Here is a 23,906-nt window from a genome sequence, read left to right on the forward strand (position 1 = left end):
AGCAATTCCAAGACTTCCAATAATGTTGTAATTTCAAATTTGAAGTCGGATAGCAAATGAAGAAGAAATATGTTTTCGTGTGAAATAATTACAAATTAACAAGTTTTCCCTTGACTTGTACTGTGAAACCTTGCTTATTGCCAAATTTCTGTATTACAGGTCAACTGGAAGTGCCCTATATGTTTTGATGAGCGAGTTTTCGAGTATTAAAATATGTGACATAAATGGCATATCTTGTAAATGCATTGACTTAGAAGCTTAAAATTTTTACACCGCCAAGGGACCATAAAACTTAGTATGCGACGTAAGTTTGAACTAGATACGTCAAACTATTCTAGCGAAAAAAAGGTTTTAACAGACGGATAAAAAATGAAAAAAATTTTTTTTCGTGTTATGTAAATGTAAATTAAGAATTTTCGATTTTTTCTTTACTTGTACTATGACACCATGCTTCTTGCCAAATTTCGTGATTCTAGGTTAACTGGAGGTGTCCTACAGGTTTTCTTTTGAGCACTTTGACTTAAAAGTTTAATTTTTTTTTACTCCGCCAAGTGACCATCGAGCTTGCTACGTAAATTTGAACGTGATACGTCTTTTCGTTCCTGAGAAAAAAAGAGTTCTTAACAGTCGTACAGACAGATAGAGAGACTGACAACGAAGCAATCCTATAAGGGTTCCGTTTTTGGAAACTGAGGTACGGAACACAAAAGAGAGGGAAAAACTAAGGACGTAGTATGAGCTGTGTAAGGAGGATGACTTGTGAAACAGAGGGCAGTGCCGTCGTACGAGGAATCACACTGGTCGGCGTTGCGTTGACGACCTGGATTTGTTCGCCACTCGCACAGGAGTGCGGCGACTTTATCGTTCCGCAACATCACCCGGTCCACACAAAAACTTTGTAACGATCATGGGTCCTGAGAGACGAGAAATTTTTGGTGCCGTAATCCTGCAGCTGAACAAGACAACATATTCACACGAATCTCACACAGCGCCGAGCAAAACGCTGTCCTTAGCGTGTGAAGTTCCCTCGGAGTGAACACACCACATTGCCATAGGAAATAGATGGCTCGCAAGTAGCAGATCTCTGAAATTGTGGCCACAAAACGGGGTCCGATTACTCGTTGTCCCCTCTGGCTGAGGACTGCAGAAGGTGATTGACTTCACTTTTGCTTGGCAGGAACGACGAGACCTTTGCGTGTGGCGTATGCAGACACATCACGTGGCGCTGCCGGCGGACGAATGCGTGCGCGGTGCGAGCAGTTTTAACGCCACGCGGCGAGCTAAGCGCGCTAGCTGCCAGCCACGGAGGCCTTGGTGGGGGCAGTGGAGGGGGGAGGCAGACTCAACTGAGGCAGATACCTCGTGCGAGAGCCCTCCCGCCTTTGCCTTAGCAACCAGAGTTTTACTAGCAACGGTCGCTCGGCCGGCGGTGTTCCCAGAAGGTGCCGCTGACGTAGCGGTGGCAGCGGACACGTCACGCCGGTTGCAGCCCGCCGGCCACGCGGCTGGAACCCTCAGCGGGGCCCCGCGCGCTGTTCCGCGTTTCACAACTTGGTGTCAGCTGAAGTCCCACCGCTATACTCTGCCACTATTAACAGTAGGCGGTGCCGCCACTAAGAGCTACTTACACAAAGCTTTTAACTTTAAAATGCCTTACACGTTTTCAGCTTGTTGTTACCATAGGACCCTGTGCACACTTGTATATAAAGTCGAGCGATTTCTGTATCTCATCTACATCTACATGGATACTCTGCAAATAAGTGCCTGGCAGAGGGTTCTTCGAACCACCTTCAGAATTCTCTATTATTCCAATCTCGTATAGCGCGCGGAAAGAATGAACACCTATGCAGGGTGTTACAAAAAGGTACGGCCAAACTTTCAGGAAACATTCCTCACACACAAAGAAAAGATGTTATGTGGACATGTGTCCGGAAACACTTAATTTCCATGTTAGAGCTCATTTTAGTTTCGTCAGTATGTACTGTACTTCCTCGATCCACCGCCAGTTGGCCCAATTGAGGGAAGGTAATGTTGACTTCGGTGCTTGTGTTGACATGCGACTCATTGCTCTACAGTACTAGCATCAAGCACATCAGTACGTAGCATCAACAGGTTAGTGTTCATCACGAACGTGGTTTTGCAGTCAGTGCAATGTTTACAAATGCGGAGTTGGCAGATGCACATTTGATATATGGATTAGCACGGGGCAATAGCCGTGGCGCGGTACGTTTGTATCGATACAGATTTCCAGAACGAAGGTGTCCCGACAGGAAGACGTTCGAAGCAATTGATCGGCGTCTTAGGGAGCACGGAACATTCCAGCCTATGAGTCGCGACTGCGGAAGACCTAGAACGACGAGGACACCTGCAACGGACGAGGCAATTCTTCGTGCAGTTGACGATAACCCTAATGTCAGCGTCAGAGAAGTTGCTGCTGTACAAGGTAACGTTGACCACGTCACTGTATGGAGAGTGCTACGGGAGAACCAGTTGTTTCCGTACCATGTACAGCGTGTGCAGGCACTATCAGCAGCTGATTGGCCTCCACGGGTACACTTCTGCGAATGGTTCATCCAACAATGTGTCAATCCTCATTTCAGTGCAAATGTTCTCTTTACGGATGAGGCTTCATTCCAACGTGATCAAATTGTAAATTTTCACAATCAACTCGCGTGGGCTGACGAGAATCCGCACGCAATTGTGCAATCAAGTCATCAACACAGATTTTCTGTGAACGTTTGGGTAGGCATTGTTGGTGATGTCTTGATTGCACCCCATGTTCTTCCACCTACGCTCAATGGAGCACGCTATCATGATTTCATACGGGATACTCTACCTGTGCTGCTAGAACATGTGCCTTCACAAGTACGACACAACATGTGATTCATGCACGATGGAGTTCCTGCACATTTCAGTCGAAGTGTTCGTACGCTTCTCAACAACAGATTCGGTGACCGATGGATTGGTAGAGGCGGACCAATTCCATGGCCTCCACGCTCTCCTGACCTCAACCCTCTTGACTTTCATTTATGGGGCCATTTGAAAGCTCTTGTCTACGCAACCCCGGTACCAAATGTAAAGACTCTTCGTTCTCGTGTTGTGGACGGCTGTGATACAATACCCCATTCTTCAGGGCTGCATCAGCGCATCAGGGATTCCATGCGACGGAGGGTGGATGCATGTATCCTCGCTACCGGAGGACATTTTGAACATTTCCTGTAACAAAGTGTTTGAAGTCACGCTGGTACGTTCTGTTGCTGTGTGTTTCCATTCCATGATTAATGTGATTTGAAGCGAAGTGGCCGGCCGAAGTGGCCGTGCGGTTAAAGGCGCTGCAGTCTGGAACCGCAAGACCGCTCCGGTCGCACCTTCGAATCCTGCCTCGGGCATGGATGTTTGTGATGTCCTTAGGTTAATTAGGTTTAACTAGTTCTAAGTTCTAGGGGACTAATGACCTCAGCAGTTGAGTCCCATAGTGCTCAGAGCCATTTGAACCATTTTTTGAAGCGAAGTAATAAAATGAGCTATAACATGGAAAGTAAGCGTTTCCGGACACATGTCCACATAACATATTTTCTTTCTCTGTGTGTGAGGAATATTTCCGGAAAGTTTGGCCGTACCTTTTTGTAACAATCTGTATATTTCCGTACGAGCTCTGATTTCCCTTATTTTATCTTGGTGATCGTTCCTCCCTATGTAAGTCGGTGTCAACAAAATATTTTCGCATTCGGAGGAGAAAGTTGGTGATTGGAATTTCGTGAGAAGATTCCGTCGCAACGAAAAACGCCTTTCTTTTAATGATGTCCATCCCAAATCCTGTATCATTTCTGTGACACTCTCTCCCATATATCGCGATAATACAAAACGTGCTGCCTTTCTTTGAACTTTTTCGATGTACTGCGTCAGTCCTATCTGGAAAGATCCCACACTGCGCAACAGTATTCTAAAAGTGGACGGACAAGCGTAGTGTACGCTGTCCCCTTAGTAGGTCTGCTACATTTTCTAAGCGTCCTGCCAATAAAACGCAGTCGTTGGTTAGCCTTCCCCACAACATTTTCCGTGTGTTGCTTCCAATTTAAATTGAAATCAATGAGAGGTTTGACACTGAAGTAATCAAAATCAAGATCAAATAGAACCCTTAGTCAGCACTAAAGAGGACGAAAAGGCATTCGGTAGTAAACCCGAAATACAAACAGAATTTGCACAGATTAAACCATCTGTAACAGAAACAAGTAGAGAACTAACCAAAAAGATTGTTACTTGCGAAAAGAAGTGTGACCATAACACTTCACAAATCCAAGGCAAAATGTATGACTTGGAAAGAAAATTGAAAATATGACCTACACATTTCACTGGAAGAATACCTTTTAGTAAAATATTACAGGGCGAGGAAAAATTCGACCCTGCTAAGAGATATAACGGATGGCACCCACTCGATTTTGTAAAAAATTGCCGGCCAGAGTGGCTGAGCGGTTCTAGGCGCTACAGTCTGGAACCGCGCGACCGCTACGGTCGCAGGTTCGAATCCTACCTCCGGCTTTGATGTGTGTGATGTCCTTAGGTTAGTTAGGTTTAAGTAGTTCTAAGTTCTAGGGGACTTACGGCCTCAGCAGTTGAGTCCCATAGTGCTCAGAGCCATTTGAACCATTTTTTGTAAAAAATTGCGAAAGGAACTTTCCTGAATATTTATCTGATCAGGAAAAAATTAATGTTATGATCACTGCATTAAAGGAAGGAGCAAAAAGGTGGGTGTTGAATCTGGATACTAACCAGATGTCTTTTGAAAGCTTTAAACAAAAATTTATTGACGAATACTGGTCAGAACAAAAACAAGACCACTTGTGGCGTGAGTTCCTAATGGCCAGGCTGTATGATACCAGGGGTAGGCAAACCATCAAAGAGTTTTGCGAATCGTGGTATAGAAAACTGATACACCTAAAAGCAAGAAGGACTGAAGCCGAGATCGTTTGGGTTCTTTGGGAGAAACTGCCTGAGGATTCTAAACGATATGTTGGGAGTACCCATGGAAGTTTTTCCGCGTTATTAGAAATGGTAGAGGGTGAAGATCACTGGCGAAGGAATCGTGAGTCTCGTCCCTATAATAACAACAGTGTCTATAGACAATCGAGTGATTTTGTAAATAGACAACTGAGAGACTTTTCATCTTCATAAACACGCTTCTGCAATAAAATCGTAGAACTTTTGACTCCCGTTCGACGTGGGAGACATGAGACAATCCTCAGACATGAGACTATCCTCAGACAATGTTGCGCGACATTTTGCAGCGTGGACAAGTTGTTAGACATTGAAACGTCCCCATAGAAAAATTAATGAATTACTGTGCTGATGAACCTCTTACGTTATTTGATTTTCAAACAGCTGAGCAAAACTGAACGTACTCAGACATTTCTCTCTTTACTTATTCTGATCGACACTAAACTGACACACAATATTTTTAGCGCAACGCAATCTGACTTTCAATAACCCCTACAAAAGAATGGCCCTGACTAACAATAACCTATACCTTTCATGAATCACTTACCTCACAAAAATCTTCGTTACTCGAACTACTGCAATACAGCGAGCGCCAATACTGCCAGCTAAATAAAAGATTCTAACTACTGAAAGCACCAACTACTGATAGGCATAGTTAGCAAATGAAAGATTTTGATAGAGAACAAACAATGCATTTACCTTAATAGTGTTCAAAAGTCATCATATATATATCAGTTCATGGCATCCAGTCTTACAAATTTACTCTCTCTGATGGACACACGTCCAGATCATCCGCTCTCAAAACTCCGCCATCTCACTCCCCACATCCACCACTGCTGGCGGCTCACCTCCAACTGCGCAACGCTACGCGCTGTTCACATCCAACTGCCCAACACTACAATAGCTAATATTACAACAATGCCAACCAGCCACAGACTGCACACAGCACAGCCAGTGATTTTCATACAGAGCGCTACGTGACGTTACCAACATAAAGACCTATACAGCCTACTTACATTGCCTCTAGTTATTCTTTTTGGGATGTGGAAAAAGCTTCGCCGGTGTTTTATTACTTTTATTTTCTTATTGTGAAACATCACGTATAAAGGTGTGGCCAACGGAGGAAGTGTTGCACCAGACTGATGATTTTCGCGGAGCGTCCTGTGTGTGTTAAGTCAGTAATTCCGAATATAAAAATCGCAGTAAGAAGAAGTTGGTTATCAAGGAGCTGGCTAAAACAATACGAAAAAAGTGAATGATGTTGGAAACATGCTGTCTTCTACTTCCAAAGCCGAAAGTAAACTGCCGCCGAACCGAGGCCCCTCTGCGAATAGTAGGCGTCTCCACCAACGTCTGTTCTTTCGATTTCTTTCACTATTCATTGTTGTCACTGCAGAAGGTGCAATTCCAAGGTCAGCCTTTTTTGTGCAAATATTGAGGAACAAGGCATTCAGGTGTATACGAGGCAAAATATCTAAACTGTCTAGATACATTGTCTAGCTACATATCTATAGACAGTCTTCTAAAATCTCTACAGTCAATCCTTCGATTTTGTGTACATGTGTGTACTTCTGTTTAGAAGATCGACAGGTTATAATCTTAACAAAGACGGGATCTAAACTTTACGGCAGATCAAAAGTGTGTGCCAAATAGGGACTCGAACCTGGGTCCTTTATCTTTCTCAGCCTAGTTCTCGACGGACTTTTTTCTTTTTTTAGGGTTCAGTCCTCAGTCGGTAAAAGCGGAACGCTTACAGCATTATTTTGCTGTATGCCTGTCTGTCCATCTGTTAGGGGAGACTGTTTGTCCTATGCTGCCAATGTTAAATTATCACACTTTGTGACACATTTTCTTTAAACGTTTTTAAGACTCCAACTTCCAATTTTCCATAATTAATGAAAGCAATGTTCTAGACATACACAACTAGAATTATTGCAAACACTCGATAATGAGGCGTGTTATAATCTTTTTCTCAAGCATTCAATTTATCTAGCAGAATTTTGTAAATAAATGAACATAAAAACTTAACAGCTTAGGATGTTTTTATTATTCCAGTTCTATATCTTTTGAATTATGTTCTTGGTATGCTGCCGGCCGCTGTGGCCGAGAGGTTCTAGGCGCTTCAGTCCGGAACCGCGCTGCTGCTACGGTCGCAGGTTCGAATCCTGCCTCGGGCATGGATGTGTGTGATGTCCTTAGGTTAGTTAGGTTTAAGTAGTTCTAAGTTCTAGGGGACTGATGACCTCAGATGTTAAGTCCCGTAGTGCTTAGAGCCATTTAAACCATCTTGGCATGCTGTGGAAATTTGATGTCCCTACGTTCAGTACTTTTTGAGACAATAGGACATTTGTAGTAAAAAACTGTAGTTCCGAGATACTGAAGTTCAAAGTTTTTAATTACAAACTTTTATACAGATTTACAGTTCTAACTCTTTCGTGCACTGGACTTCTTTTCTGTCCTCTTTAGTGTCACAGTCACCCAGTGCTCGCCTTCTTTATTCTCTTGCTTTGTTTGTCATTTGCTGCGAAGCGAAACCTGCTTGGGGGACATGAAAGACACCCAGTTCTCACAGTCCACTAGCTGTGTTCTGGCCTATTTTCACCTCTAACTCTCCAGAACAGGCAGTTTTTTTATAGTTCCCACCGTTAAAAGTTGTTACAGAATGAGACACTGCTAACTTTATAGACCCACGAAGCCAACAAAAACATTTTTAGGCACACGGCAACACACGGATTACTGACGGAAACGTTCACATTCTGGGTCTTCCCATGTCAACATTTCTTTAGTAGCTGTGGATTGTCAGTCCTTTCAATATATGTTTTATTACCTCCATTACTGTCAAAGGACATGAATGTTTATGTGCAAGTGCATCTAGGTTACCAGAAAATTCAACTTGCCTATACTATGCCAAGCGCGAAGGGGCACCATCACTTCAGGAACATTATTCTGGTTATTTGCATCTCGTTTACCGTTTGCACATTGTTTATTTATTTATTTATTACAGCTTCAGGCACAAATTCAAATCTCACATATCTGCGACCAGCAAATTTGTGTTTGTTTTACGCTTTATCACTTTATATACATAGTACGCTGCGGAAATCACTGGCTAGCACATCGGGTTAGAGTACGGCATTGCCTCCACCTGAAATCTTGGTTGTGGCTACAGACTGATCCATAGCGCAGCACCGCGCGGGATAACCGTCGGTCTGAGGCGTTTCGTCACGGTCCGTGCGGCTCCCCCCGTCGGAGGTTCGAGTCCTCCCTCGAGCATGGGTGTGTGTGTTGTCCTTGGCGTAAGTTAGATTAAGTAGTGCGTAAGCCTAGGGACCGATGACCTCAGCAGTTTGGTCCCGTAGTCCTTACCACGTATTTCCAAATTTTATAGCGCAGCCCGAGATCTGAGTTAGGTTAAAAGATGACGATATGGTTGAGAGTTGGCGCAACCAGCGAACGTGGAAACCAAATAAAGGTTGTGGTAACAAAGTGACTTGTAGCACAGCCTAAAGTTCACGTCCACGCCATACTGAAAAATGAAGGGGGTCCAATACATAACTTGTTTCTGGCACTAGTTTGTTCGCAAATAAAGTACTCATTTCCAGAATGGGATTTTCACTCTGCAGCGGAGTGTGCGCTGATATGAAACTTCCTGGCAGATTAAAACTGTGTGCCAGACCGAGACTCGAACTCGGGACCTTTGCCTTTCGCGGGGTACTGGAAGAGGTAAAGCTGTGAGGACGGGGCGTGAGTCGTGCTTGGGTAGCTCAGTTGGTAGAGCACTTGCCCGCGAAAGGCAAAGGTCCCGAGTTCGAGTCTCGGTCCGGCACACAGTTTTAATCTGCCAGGAAGTTTCAAAGTACTCATTTGTCAACTTCTGCGACGTAGCAGTAGCATCAGAACAAGATGATTAACAGGCTTCTAAACTGTGCAATTCCCAAGATACGACAGTTCAACTCTGGCAGAGTGTACGAGATGGTGAAATTGTCAGTTGCATATCAAATTTAAAAGTATTATTTGAAGATCTTAAAAGTGTCTGTTTCAGTGAGTCACATAGGAAAACGTCCAGTGGAATCTAATGTACATTATGAAATAGAAAGTAGAAAATGTCAAATTTCATCGAATTTGACGTAATAGCCTCTTAAGACCCCTTTTTCTCAGGGACGGATAGTGATATCAAGCTGAAATTTTTCAAATACTGAGGTCTATGGTCCCCTAGTGGTGTAAGAGATTTAAGCTGCTAAGTCGCTACCTCGGGGAAGATCAGTTTGGATTCCGTAGAAATACTGGAACACGTGAGGCAATACTGACCGTACGACCTATCTTAGAAGATAGTTCACGAAAAGGCAAACCTACGTTTCTAGCATTTGTAGACTTAGAGAAAGCTTTTGACAATGTTGACTGGAATACTCTCTTTCAAATTCTGAAGGTGGCAGGGGTCAAATATAGGGAGCGAAAGGCTATTTACAATTTGCACAGAAACCATATGGCAGTTATAAGAGTCGAGGGACATGAAAGGGAAGCAGTGGCTGGGAAGGGAGTAGGACAGGGTTGTAGCCTCTCCCCGATGTTATTCAATCTGTATATTGGGCAAGCAGTAAAGGAAACAAAAGAAAAATTCGGAGTAGGTATTAAAATCCGTGGAGAAGAAATAAAAACTCTAAGGTTTGCCGATGACATTGTAATTCTGTCAGAGACAGCAAAGGACTAGGAAGAGCAGTTGAACGGAATGGACAGTGTCTTGAAAGGAGGATATAAGATGAACATCAACAAAAGCAAAACGAGGATAATGGAATGTACTCGAATCAAGTCGGGTGATGCTGAGAGAATTAGATTAGGAAATGAGACACTTAAAGTAGTAAAGGAGTTTTGCTATTTGGTGAGTAAAATAACTGATGATGGTCGAAGTAGAGAGGATATAAAATGTAGACTGGCAATGGCAAGGATAGTGTTTCTGAAGAAGAGAAATTTGTTAACATCGAGTATAGATTTAAGCGTCAGGAAGTCGTTACTGAAAGTATTTGTATGGAGTGTAGCCATGTATGGAAGTGAAACATGGACGATAAATAGTTTGGACAGGAAGAGAATGGAAGCTTTCGAAATGTGGTGCTACAGAAGAATGCTGAAGATTAGATGGGTAGATCACATAACTAATGAGGAGGTATTGTATAGAGCTAGGGGGAAGAGGAGTTTGTGGAACAACTTGAGTAGAAGAAGGGATCGGTTGGTAGGACATGTTCTAAGGCATCAAGGGATCACCAATTTAGTACTGGAGGGCAGCGTGGAGGGTAAAAATCGTATAGGGAGACCAAGAGATGAATACACTAAGCAGATTCAGAAGGATGTAGGTTGCAGTAGGTACTGGGAGATGAAGAAGCTTGAACAGGGTAGAGTAGCATGGAGAGCTGGATCAAACCAGTCTCAGGATTGAAGACCACGACAACAACAACAGAGTCATTGTAGTCAAAAGATACTGTCATTTACGTCACATATTACTCGTCAAAACCTATAGGGTACTTCCCATTGACTTAGAATAATGAAATTTGGCAACAAACATGTTTTTCACAGTAAAGACAAAAACCCGAAAAATTTTAATTTGTAATTATATCACATAATTTTTTGCCATTTGCTTTGTCTCTCTGTTTGTATGTCTGTCAAGACCCGTCTTCTCAGGAAGGGTAAGAAGTATCAAATTTTCCGCGTGGTTTGAGGCGCCTTGCCACGGTTCGCGCGGCTACCCCGAACGGAGTTCGATTCCTCCCTCGGGCAATGGTGTGTGTGTTTCCCTTAGCGTAAGTTAGATTAAATACAGGGTGATTCAAAAAGAATACCACAACTTTAAAAATGTGTATTTAATGAAAGAAACATAATATAACCTTCTGTTATACATCATTACAAAGAGTATTTGAAAAGGTTTTTTTCACTCAAAAACAAGTTCAGAGATGTTTAATATGGCCTCCTCCCGACACTCGAGCAATATCAACCTGATACTCCAACTCGTTCCACACTCTCTGTAGCATATCAGGCGTAACAGTTTGGATAGCTGCTGTTATTTCTCGTTTCAAATCATCAATGGTGGCTGGGAGAAGTGGCCGAAACACCATATCTTTAACATACCCCCATAAGAAAAAATCACAGGGGGTAAGATCAGGGCTTCTTGGAGGCCAGTGATGAAGTGCTCTGTCACGGGCTGCCTGGCGGCCGATCCATCGCCTCGGGTAGTTGACGTTCAGGTAGTTACGGACAGATAAGTGCCAATGTGGTGGCGCTCCATCCTGCTGAAATATGAATTGTTGTGCTTCTTGTTCGAGCTGAGGGAACAGCCAATTCTCTAACATCTCCAGATACTGTAGTCCAGTTATAGTAGCACCTTCGAAGAAAAAGGGACCAAAAACTTTATTGGCTGAAATGGCACAGAAAACGTTCACCTTAGGCGAGTCACGTTCATACTGAGTTGTTTCCCGCGGATTCTCAGTGCCCCATATACAGACATTGTGACGGTTGAATTTCCCGTTAGTGTGGAAAGTTGCTTCATCACTAAACACAATCTTTGAAACGAAAGATTCATCTGTTTCCATTTGAGCAAGGATAAAATCACAGAAATCGATTCTTTTAATCTTACCAGCTGCAGACAGTGCTTGAACCAATTTCAGACGATAGGGTTTCATAACTAACCTTTTTCGTAGGACTCTCCATACAGTTGATTGTGGAATTTGCAGCTCTCTGCTAGCTCTGCGAGTCGATTTTCCTAGGCTGCGAACAAATGCTTGCTGGATGCGTGCTACATTTTCATCACTCGTTCTCGGCCGTCCAGAACTTTTCCCTTTGCACAAACACCCATTCTCTGTAAACTGTTTATACCAACGTTTAATACACCACCTATCAGGAGGTTTAACACCATACTTCGTTCGAAATGCACACTGAACAACTGTCGTCGATTCACTTCTGCTGTACTCAATAACACAAAAAGCTTTCTGTTGAGCGGTCGCCATCTTAGCATCAACTGACGCTAACGCCTAGTCAACAGCGCCTCAAGCGAACAAATGTACAACTAAATGAAACTTTATAGCTCCCTTAATTCGCCGACAGATAGTGCTTAGCTCTGCCTTTTGTCATTGCAGAGTTTTAAATTCCTAAAGTTGTGGTATTCTTTTTGAATCACCCTGTAGTGTGTAAGCCTAGGAACAGATGACCTCAGCAGTTTGGTCTCATAGGAACCTACCACAAATTTTCCAAGTATCAAGTTGAAATTTATGTCAAATACTAAGGACTACGACCCCCTGGCGGTGTAAAAATATTAAGCTTGTAAGTCAACGCAATAAAAAGATTCGGCCATCTGTTGAGACACCCTTTCTCCGGAACATGAGGTTATCAAGTTGGACTTTGTGTCAAATACTAAGGTCTACAGTTCCTTGGCAGTGTAAGAAATTTAAGCTGCTAAATCAATGCAATCAAAAGATACGGCTATTTATATCATATATTTATATTCTGATGCTCGCAAACTGGCTCACCAAAACCTATAGATGAACTATCGTTATACGTAATTAAATCTGTACAGAACCTTCAGAGCGCAAATATGACTCGCGAGAGGTTACAGTCCTCTTGTGGCCTGTCTCCTCTCATTTCTCTCATTTTTTTGTTTTGGTATCATTTTATTAATTTGTCTCAGTGGGGGCGGGCCGAGAAAGGTCATTGCTGTATATGAAAGCGGTAATGGCGACTCTGATTTTTATTTCAGCTGGTATTGGGACATTGCTTGCTCTTCTGTCCTTCTCGTGAGGGTAGGCTGCAGTAGGAAGAGGGCCACATGCGCTGAGTGTGGCAGAAAAACGTGAGGTCGGACAGGGTCCGCTTTTCTGCGAACACCAGGAGGAGTAGACAACAGAGTGTGACGGCTCCTCAGGGCAGCGGACCTGCTACAGCTCTAGGCCGGTTGTACGAGGGGCGTTTGAAAAGTCCGTGCAAAAATAAAAACAACTTACGTGTTTGGGTTAAACCTTTTTTATTTTTCGACCTAACCTCCTTTTAGACTTATACATATCGTCCAACGCTGTTCTGATTTGTTGATCCCTTCCGAATAATAGGAATTGTCCAAGTCTGCAAAATAGCTATTAGTTGCTGCGATCACCTCCTCGTTTGAATAAAATCTTTGTCCCGCCAGCCATTTCTTCAAATTGGGGAATAAACAGTAGTCCGAGGGAGCCAGGTCTGGAGGATAGGGGCGATGTGAAACAAGTTGGAATCCTATTTCCAATAATTTTGCGACCACAGCTGCTGAGGTGTGTGCTGGTGCATTGTCGTGATGGAAAAGGACTTTTTTGCGGTCCAATCGCCGCCGCTTTTCTTGCGGCTCGGTTTTCGAACGGTCCAGTAATGTTGAATAATATGCACCTGAAATAGTTTTACCCATTTCCAGATAGTCGATGAGGGTTATCCCTTGCGAATCCCAAAAGACAGTCGCCATAACCTATCCGGCCGAAGCAATGGTTCAAATGGCTCTGAGCACTATGGGACTCAACTGCTGAGGTCATTAGTCTCCTAGAACTTAGAACTAGTTAAACCTAACTAACCTAAGGACATCACAAACATCCATGCCCGAGGCAGGATTCGAACCTGCGACCGTAGCGGTCTTGCGGTTCCAGACTGCAGTGCCTTTAACGGCACAGCCACTTCGGCCGGCTCCGAAGGAATGGTCTTCGCCTTTTTTGGTACAGATTCTCCCTTGGTAACCCATTGTTTAGATTGCTGTTTGGTCTCAGGAGTATAGTAATGTATCCATGTTTGATCCACAGTGACGAAACGACCCTTAAAGTCCTGCGGATTCTTCCTGAACAATTGCAAACCATCCTTGCAACACTTCACACGATTCTGTTTTTGGTCAAGCGTGAGCAATTGCGAAACCCATCTTGTGGATAGCTTTCTCATGTCCAAATGTTTATGCAAAATATTATGTACCCGTTCATTCGAGATTCCCATAGCACTAGCAATCTTACACACCTTAACTCTTCTGTCATCCATCACCATATCATGGATTTTATCAATGATTTCTGGAGTCGTAGCATCCAGAGGGCGTCCAGAACGTTCAGCATCACTTGTGGCTACATGGCCACTCCGAAAATTTTGAAACCACTTATAAACTGTTCTAATCGAAGGTGCAGAGTCACATTAATGTTTATCAAGCTTCTCTTTAGTCTCCTGAGGCGTTTTGCCTTTTATAAAGTAATGTTTAATCACCACACGAAATTCTTTTTCGTCCATTTTTTGACAATCACACGACTTCCTTGATTCAGACGAATGCCAAACAGAAAGAAATAGTCCAAAATGGCTGACTTGGTGTGCGTTCTTTCCAAAGATGCTACTAACTAAACATGACCTCGATACGCACCGGTGGTGCCATCTGTCGTACTTTGCACGGACTTTTCAAACGCCCCTCCTATTAGGGACGAAGCGACGGCAAGCACGAATTTCTGGAGCCTGCATTAAACGTTTTATTGAATTTTGCCACCTGGCCTTCGTCTGGCCAACGCCAGGTGTTAGCATTGTTTTCGGTGGTTCTCGGAACGTAGGGTCTGAAGCCACGGGACGACCAAAACACCGGCGCCTAGCGTCCGGGTGATATTTTGTTCGTTTCTGGCGGCAGTATTCACGGCTGCTTTCTCGCGTCCCACGAAATGCAGGAAGTTGATTGGGCAACTCAAGAAGACACGATGTGACGTCAGATGGCCCTACTGAAAATTGGCGGCGGCGACCACGACACGTACAAAAATGTTGCTGTCCCGCTTGGTTGGATTTTGCGGAGTGCACTGATCACAGATGCTTGGTGCATTTTCCCACGGCGTCCTATCGTTGAAAATATTCGAGCGTGGTGCGGTTGCGAAGCACTAATTTTAGACGTTGGTGCATCTCGCGCGAGATAGAGAGTGTCCTCTGGACCGCCAGGGAGAATAGGTGTATTGATACTGTCTCCTCCAGGAGATACTCTTGCCCAGACTTAGTAGTAAGTCTGTCTTATTGATCCAGACAGAAGTTCAGATTCTTACCGGTGTTTATCTCATTCGCTGTCATCAGTCATCAGATAGCACAGCAGTGCAGAGGTTAGCGGCTGCACCCTCCGACTGCTGCTTGCCGTCTACACACCGCCTGAGATTCTGGCGGCAAAGTATTTGCAGCACCAGCATAGTAGGGTTCTGTAATTTTTCTCTGACGCCCTCAGCTGCTTGTGCTCTCGTTTTAGCGATACAGTACTCACGATTTTGCATGTGGATTTTTCAGTCTCCTCATTTCCGATTTGCGTTCTGTGGCACAGTCGGGTTTATCATTATCTCTGTTGATTGTCCCACTCATAATAGATTACTGTGTTCAGTATTTCAGAGTAGGTGCCCCTTTAAAAGAAACTGCGACCTACTCATTCTCACCATCATTATTTTGAGCCTTTGTTCTATTAATGCATTGTTCAGAGAATCACATATTGACATGTTTAGTAGATGAAATACATCTGGTTGTGATAATTCATTTCTTTATCTTTTAGTAGTCAGATAATAAATTTCATTTTCTGTCCCTTTTTATAACTATTGAGCATAGAGATTGTTAATACCTTATTAAGTTATATCTTTTGTGAAACCCTTTTTACTACTCATCTACAGTGTCATTTTAATAGTTCTCTTAGCGTTCGTTTGTCCTTTGTGCACAAGTTAAAGTGGGGTGAGGGGGGGGGGTGTAGCAGGTTGAGTGTATGAGCAGCTCTCATGCTGAAGCCACACTTCTCCACCCCAGGACCTCACACTTGCACTTGTCCTGCTCTCCTTTTTTTCCTTTTTTCCTATTGTGTCCCCCATCTGCCCTTCTAGCCCATCGTAACTCCCTCCAAAAATGCATTCAATCGCTCGCTTCTCATGCTGTATTTTTCTTCTACATTCTGTTAAGGCGTAATATGTAATATTCCTTTTCAGTGTATACACAGTGATTTATTTCACGTATTTTGATACTCGCAAACTCACTCATCAAAACCTATAGGGTAGTTCCCATTGACCTAGAATCGTGAAATTAGTAAAGAAGCAAGGTTTCAGAGTACTAGGAACATAAAGGTCTCCTCTTCCAAAGTACACAAAACTCCTCTCCTGAGGTGAACAGAACTCCTCTTTTATAACAAAAAATAGCGACTGCGATATCCAAGCATAACTCATGATTCTCCCTCACAGCCTCACTTCCATCAGTACTTCTTTTCCTATATTCCAGTCCGCAGCTCGTGGTCCAGTGGCTAGCATTGCTGCCTCTGGATCACGGGGTCCTGGGTTCGATTCCCGGCCGGGTTGGGGACTTCTCTCTGTCTGGGGACTGGGTGTTTGTGTTGTCCTCATCATTTCATCATCATCATCATCATCATCATCATTCGTGACAGTGGCTCGATTGAACTATGTAAAAAATTGGGAGTTTGTACGTGCGCTGATGACCACGCAGTTGAGTGCCCCACAAACCAAACATCATCGTCATCCTATATTCCAAATTTCGCAGTTCACCTGCACACTTTGTGGTGCTAGCACTCCTGAAGGAAAGCATATTGCAGAGAAATGGCTTACCCACAACCTACAAGATTGTTTCCAGAGTTATTTTTCATTCTCCACCGGTGTGTGTATCGGCTTGAAACTTCGTGGCAGATTAAAACTGTGTGCCGAACCGGGGTTCGAAGCTGTGACTTTTGCCATTCGCGGGCAAGGGCTGTACCTGCTGAGCTATCGAAGCACGATTCTCGGACGCGCGCTGCTTCCGCTGGAGCCTCTTCTCCTGCGAGTCGTCAGTTGTGCATGGACAAGCAGTCGGTGGACCACTTGCACGTGGGACGAAATGTGCCACGTTCGAGTCGCGCTCCGGCATCCAGTTGCAATCTGCCTGGAAATTTCAAATCAGCGCACATTCCGCAGCAGAGTGAAAAATCATTCTCGAATGATACGAACTTTGTACGAACCTCAAACCTCTAAACTGAGCAAAGTCGGGATTTTTTTCGAAACTCACGTCTATGGAACTAGAATCTTCACATTTCCATCTTTTCCTTCGTCTTTTGTCACTAATGTGGGGTCGAAGTTCTTGGCAGGTCTTCATTTTCCTCGGTCCCTTATGTCCCTTTCCCTCAGATGTTTGTCCCTCAATTGCTCCAGTACACTGTCCACCCACCATCTTCTTTGTATTCTTCTTCCTCTGTCACCTTCCACTATCATTTCTACCATTCCTTTGCCAACATAGGTGTCGCCACTTCTCATGACGTGTACATGTTATAGTAGTCTTCTCTTTTCATCGTTCTTTGATATCTCCTTCTCTTTAAAGCTGCCTCTTATTCTTTCGTTTCTGATGCTATCGGTTCTGGTGACGCCACAAAGTTTACTTAACATTCTCATTTCTGTCACTTCCATTGCTTTACAATAAATCAACATATACATAAATAAAATTCAAATACGTATTCTACAATCCTCCTCCCCCCCCCCCCCCAACGAAACGTGGCGCGGTGAGTAGGGTGAGTTCCTCAACGGTACATATCTCTAGTAAGGAACAAACATAGATCTGCAGAAACACATTTCCGCCTCCATCTGTTAAGAAAGTAAATTAATATTAAAGTCATATATATTTTGAAATCCAGGTTTACAGGATCAAATTATTCACTTTTTAGTTGGCTAAATGGCCATTAGCTTCTAAGGATCAAATAATAATCTTTTTTTTAAAAAACGAAAACAGCTTTATAGCAGTAAACACCGCAGTTCATTTGAATTATATTCCTGTTGTACACTACGAATATAAATCTCTCGCAGAGCCGTCTGGTCACATTACGATGTGACGTCATCTAACGGTATGAATTGCAAAACAGTATTGCATAAGCCGAGATTCAGATACACAGGGTGGTCAGAATCAGTCTGAAAAGTCTGTGAGGATGTAGCAGGTTTGGTTGTGCTGAGAAATAGCTGCTAAGAAAAACATCCGATAGGTTGTGCCGTTTCCGATTCAATTACCATTGAAGTTAGCCAGTCAGGTCGTCGCGCGCCCAAATTCAAGCAGCCTGCCACAGACGGTCTTGACAAACGTGTTCTTTCTTTGTATTCCTACAACCGAATAATAGAGAGGTACAAAAGTTGGACATGGTGCTATAGTAAGGATCGAACCCGAGCCAAAAGCTGTGCAGTCTCGTATGCTAGCATCGACGCCATGAGACCAACCGACACTAATTCTATCTGACAGGCTGCTTGAACTTCCGCGGGCAACTACCTGATTGGCTAACTTCACTGCCAGTTTAATCGGAAACGACGCAACGACTATTTCTCAGCACAACTTAGCCTTCAACAACCTTACAAGCTTTTCGGATTGATTTTAACCACCCTGCACAGGCGGAAAACGGCGGAAGGAAACAGCTGCGCCGTCGCTGAAGGGATCACACCGGCATTTTCTTGAGGGAATAAGAGTGGAAAATTCCGATCAGAATGGCAGCACATGGATCAGATTTCCATTTCTCGAATACGAGTTCAATGCATTTGTCATTCGAATCCTCGGAGTTTTCGCAACATCTAAGTGTGCTGAGGCACGACGATAGAGTATGCGCGTCTCTGCCGTTTTTGTGTGCATAGCTACGCTGTGAGAGATTCGCGCAAGAACAAAAGAGTGCTAATCCTGGAACAATATATCGGCGTTTTCAGTCGAGGAGGGCATATAATAACTTAGATGTCTTGCTACTGTGGATATATGCAGTTTGTTGTAGATTGTGGCCCTAGGGTCATCAACTGCTGTCTTGGCGGCTGCGCAGACAAACAGCACGTTATTCGAAGCGTTAGTCACAGCTACGTGGAAAAATGCTGCCTCTAATTTTATCCGTCGCTTCCAGTCGGGCGAAGCTTACGAGGTTGCTGTTCAAACCACAGCCTGCGCTCTGGCAAGTACGAACAGCCAAAACCTGAAAATTACGCTTCCGTGAGAAAAACTGTTGACAGGTCTGTCGAGACAAAGCCACAGAGAAAATTTAACAACCATTATTGCCCGCGAAAAGCAACGCCGAGATAAGCTAATAAGGGATACTGAAGGAAGAAAGATTAGTGTCTAACGTCTCGGCGAGGGTGAAGTCATTAGAGACGGAGCACAAGCTTGGATTAGGGAAAGAAGGGAGCGAAACCACCCTGTCATTTTCAGAGGAACCATATCAGCGTACACCTTAAGTGATTTAGAATGTGCAGAGGTCGCAGAAACAAAGAAAACTGTTGGTATTAAAGCTTTGTTAGATAAAATATCGTTTCACTTTCTACTCTGTTCGATCAGCTAACGACATCATAAGATGTGAGGGAATATAGAACACGAGCTATGCACAATATTGACTGGTGCATCGTACACACACACACTAAAGCCAGACTGACGTTAAAGTTGCGTACAAACAGGAATACGATTAACAAAGCGAAAATTGCAGGGTGATGATAAAAGCAATCACGAGTTTCCTTGATAACGGAGGAAACCACTTGAATCTTCAAACAGCGAGCGAGGTAGTGCGGTGTGGAGGCGACTCGCACTCGGGAAGACGGCGATTCAAATCCCCTGCCGGCCATCGACATTCGGATTTTCCGTGGCTTCCATAAACCGCTTAAAGCAAATGCTGTGATGATTCGTTTGAAAAAAACATGTCTGTTGTTCACGAGCCAATCAACGACGAGCAAGCGGAGATGCACTTCTGGCCACCCACAGATTTTTGTGATTTTGGCTTAGAGCATGCGGTAAGCACACGCACGATTTTCGAACCCTCTCCATCGCATGCACATGTCGCAGGATAGTGGAATGATCAGAGTTCATCACATTTGCCAGTTCTAGAGTGCACTGACATGGATCATTGCGGATTAATGCGTTTAAACGAACTTATCAAACACCGAATGTCTTCCTGAACGTAGAGAGTCACTAATGTCAAAAGGATAATCCTTAAAACGAGGAAACCACGCCGTGCTCTGCCCAATGGCATTAATCCCATACACGGGCAAAAGTTTCTGCCTGCTTCCGCTGCTGTCACCCCTCTACTGAACTCAAACAGAAGAAGAATCTGGAAATGTTCCGATTTCTCCAATTGCGACTCCATTTTCTAGCTTCCACAGCTCCATTCACTATTTACGAATGACAAAATGACAATATGTAAACTCAAATACCAATAGTGAAGAACAAATAAAAATGAAAATCCATAAATAAACCCACAGCAACCAGAATATCAACATGCAAAACAAAACGCTACGACCTTATACACTAACATAATTCTTCGAGTTTAGCAGCATCTTACAACAGCTCTCAGAAGACGTTAGTAAGCTAAGAAAATAGTATATAGCAATCTATACGTTCCCAGGTACGCAAATAACTGGTTACAAAAATCGCAGTTCACCGTAGAACAATAATCACAATCCATCATTTCTTCTCAGTGTAGTACAGAAAGGAGAAACACACTGAAGAGCGAAAGAAACTCGTACACCTACCTAATATCGTGTATGGCATCACGAGCAAACAGAAGTGCCGCAGCACGACGCGGCATGCCCTCGACTAATGTCTGAAGTAGTGATGGAGAGAACTGACACCATTAATCCTGCAGGGGTGTCGATAAATCCGTAAGAGTACGAGGGGGTGGAGATCTCTTCTGAACAACACGTTGCAAGGCATCCCAGATATGCTCAATAATGATCATGTCTGGGGAGTCTGGTCGCCAGCGGAAGTGTTCAAACTCGGAAGAGTGTTCCTAGAGTCACTCTTTAGCAATTCGGGATGTGTGGGGCATCGCATTGTCCTGCTGGAATTACCCAAGTCCGTCGGGATGCACAAAGGACTTGAATGGATGCAGGCGATCAGATAGGATGCTTACATACGTGTCACCTGTCAGAGTCGTATCGAGACGTATCAGGGGTCTCATATCATTCCAACTGCACACGCCCCGCACCATTACAGGTCCTTCACCAGCTTGGACAGTCCCCTGCTGACGTACAAGGGGCGCAGTTGTCTTCTGAACAGTACGTTGCGAGGCATCCATGATATGCTCAATAATGTTCGTGTCTGGGGAGTTTGGTAGCCATCGGAAGTGTTTAAACTCAGACGAGTGTTCCTGGAGCCATTCTGTAGCAATTCTGGACGCGTGGGGTGTCGCATTGTCCTTCTGGAACTGTCGAACTCCGTCGGAATGCACAATGGACATCAATGGACGCAGGTGATCAGTCAGGACGCTTACGTTCGTGTCACCTGTCAGAGTCGTATCTAGATGTATCAGGGGTCCCATATCACTCCAATTGCACGCGCCCCACACCATTACAGAGCCTGCACCAGCTTGAACAGTCCCTTGTTGACACGCAGGGTCTATGGATTCGTGACGTTGTCTCCATACCCGTACACGTCCATCCGCTCGATACAATTCGAAATGAGACTCGTCTGACCAGGGAACATGTTTCCGTCATTCCCTAGTTCAACCAGGCAACATGTTTCCGTCATCAACAGTCCAATGTCAGTGTTGATGAGTTCAGGGTGAGGCGTAAAGCTTTGTGTCGTGCAGTCATCAAGGGTACACAAGTGGGCCTTCAGCTCCGAAAGCCATATCGATGGTGTTTCGTTGAATGGTTCGAACGCTGACACTTGTTGATGGCCCAGCATTGAAATCTGCAGCAGTTTGCGGAAGGGCTGCACTTCTGTCACGTTGAACGATTCTCTTCACTCGTCGTTGGTCCTGTTCTTGCAGAATATTTTTCCCGACGCAGCGATGTCGAAAATTTGATGTATTACCGGATTCGTGATATTCAGGGTAAATTCGTGAAATGGTCGTACGGGAAAATCCCCACTTCATCGCTACCTCGGAGACGCTATGTCCCATCGCTCGTGCGCCGACTATAACACCACGTTCAAACTCAAAATTATCCGATCTAATAACTGCGCCAGACATTTTTTGTCTTACAGGGGCGCTGCTGTCTGTTTACATATGCCTGTACCAGGTTCTTTGGCGCATCAGTGTATATCTGGAGCTAGTGGTTACCCTCATTGGCTCTACAGCGCGGAGTCCCATGTTCGATTCCCGGCCGGGTTGGAGATTTTCTTTGCTCGATGGCTGAGTGTTTGTGTTGTCCTAATCTCATATTCATCGAGGCGCTAGTCGCCGAAGTGGCATCATAGTGGAAGAAATGCACCAGGATGCCGAAAAGCCCCTCCCGTCCAATAACACTACTCGTTCATCTCATTACAGCACAGAAAGGAGTGCTGTATTCAGCCCCAAAAATTGTGCATGTAGAGAATTTAATAGATGTGAAAATTACCTTTAAAAAGAAACCAAACGTCCTCTACTCCATACAAGTCCTAAATGTCTAATAATAACGCGTGGGTGGCATGGCATGTTGTCATATTTTTCACTCAGTACTAAGTAACTAACTAATTAAGAGAAATTGCTGAAATGTTTGAAGGCAAACATGTCTACGATGTGGTTCAAGAACTTAACAGGCAACTGCTTGCTTTTTGTCGTGGAAAGCAAAGCAGAACTTTGGGGAACGTCTAATGGTCTGCAACTCGTCTAGCAGGTTCAGCACGTGCTTACACAGGGCTCATAGGGTTATACCTGGTGACGTCACCGGGTGCTTCAGACTTTCATATGTACCTGTCCAATCTTTCTTCTGGTTAAAGAAGACGAAGCTGACGACTTCATACAGTACTGTGTTTCACTTTCCACCACGAAAATACGCAAAATGACAGTTTTATTGATAATGCGCACGTGGTAATCAGATTCAACGATAAATATTTATGACGATTTTGAAAGAGTAATAGTCACTCACTCACTATTTTTCATACTCAAGGCTACGATTTAATGTTGATTTTACACCCAAGACATCATTTTTGTGAGGCCACAGGAAGTTATCAACATGAGCAGGCACTGAAGGAAACATGCGCTTTGTTAATGCATACGGGATCTTTACTGTGGCTCTCATTCGGATAGTATTTTATGGAGTTGAGAACAAACAGGCAATTTGGTGATTTAACAGTAATCTTGCAGTGAATATTTGGGGCTTGGAAGCCTCATGCAGCAATTAGGGAAAGGAATATCTCAAAGCACTTACTGGAGAGAACGTTGGTCCCAGGAATTTCTCGAACTGGTGTCCAGACAATGCTTTTAGCCGAAAAGACGAAAAAACTGCGTACCTGTATCTACCTGTGAGGGGCCTCTAGTCATGGCAAGGGCAGGGATGCAAGAAAAATCAGGGTTACCAAGTCAGGACGTTTCGACAGTGTCGCAAACGCCCTTTGTGAAGAGGGATGGCGACCATAAAAATTCGCGAGTTTCCATGTTCACTGTGGACCAGACGCTATCGAGAGAGCCATCCGGTGGCATCATCCCTCTGCCTGCTGAGTTATTTGGGAATAGAATACATTATTTACGGTGGCTCTGAAATGGTCTATGTTGAGACACAAAAGCACTTCTCTTAGTTTATCTGAGGCCCCTGGTCGGACACGCTGTAACGTTTGGCCCATCCAGATAATGATCTCTGTGATAAATGTGTTGTTCTCTTTAGTGCTAAACAGAAACTCAAAAACGCTGCACGCTGCATAAAGTGTCTGTGGGAGAAACCAAGTCATGGGCACAATGTCTTCTCCTCTCTGAGTGAGAATTTACAAGTCAGTGACAGGTTGCTTCCCCAGAAAAGAGAAGAATGTTATTAACTATGATTAGGATTGAGCAGACGAGTTAGAGGACAGACATGGAGCTCATGGAGTTATGGGGTTGGCACGAAATCCTTGTGGAGGCGGTTGTGTGAGTGCTTTGTGCAGTTTATCGAGGTTTGATGGAAGTTGGTCTTCTGATTCAGAATCCGATCTGGAGAGGACTCTGGTCATGACTCTCATTTTGTGTGCATTGCACATGGGACACTTGATTGGTTTTGACTGGGAAGCCTTTGATGAAGACT

The sequence above is a fragment of the Schistocerca serialis genome, chromosome 2 (genome assembly GCF_023864345.2).
Source record: "Schistocerca serialis cubense isolate TAMUIC-IGC-003099 chromosome 2, iqSchSeri2.2, whole genome shotgun sequence".
Classification (NCBI taxonomy): Eukaryota; Metazoa; Arthropoda; class Insecta; order Orthoptera; family Acrididae; genus Schistocerca; species Schistocerca serialis.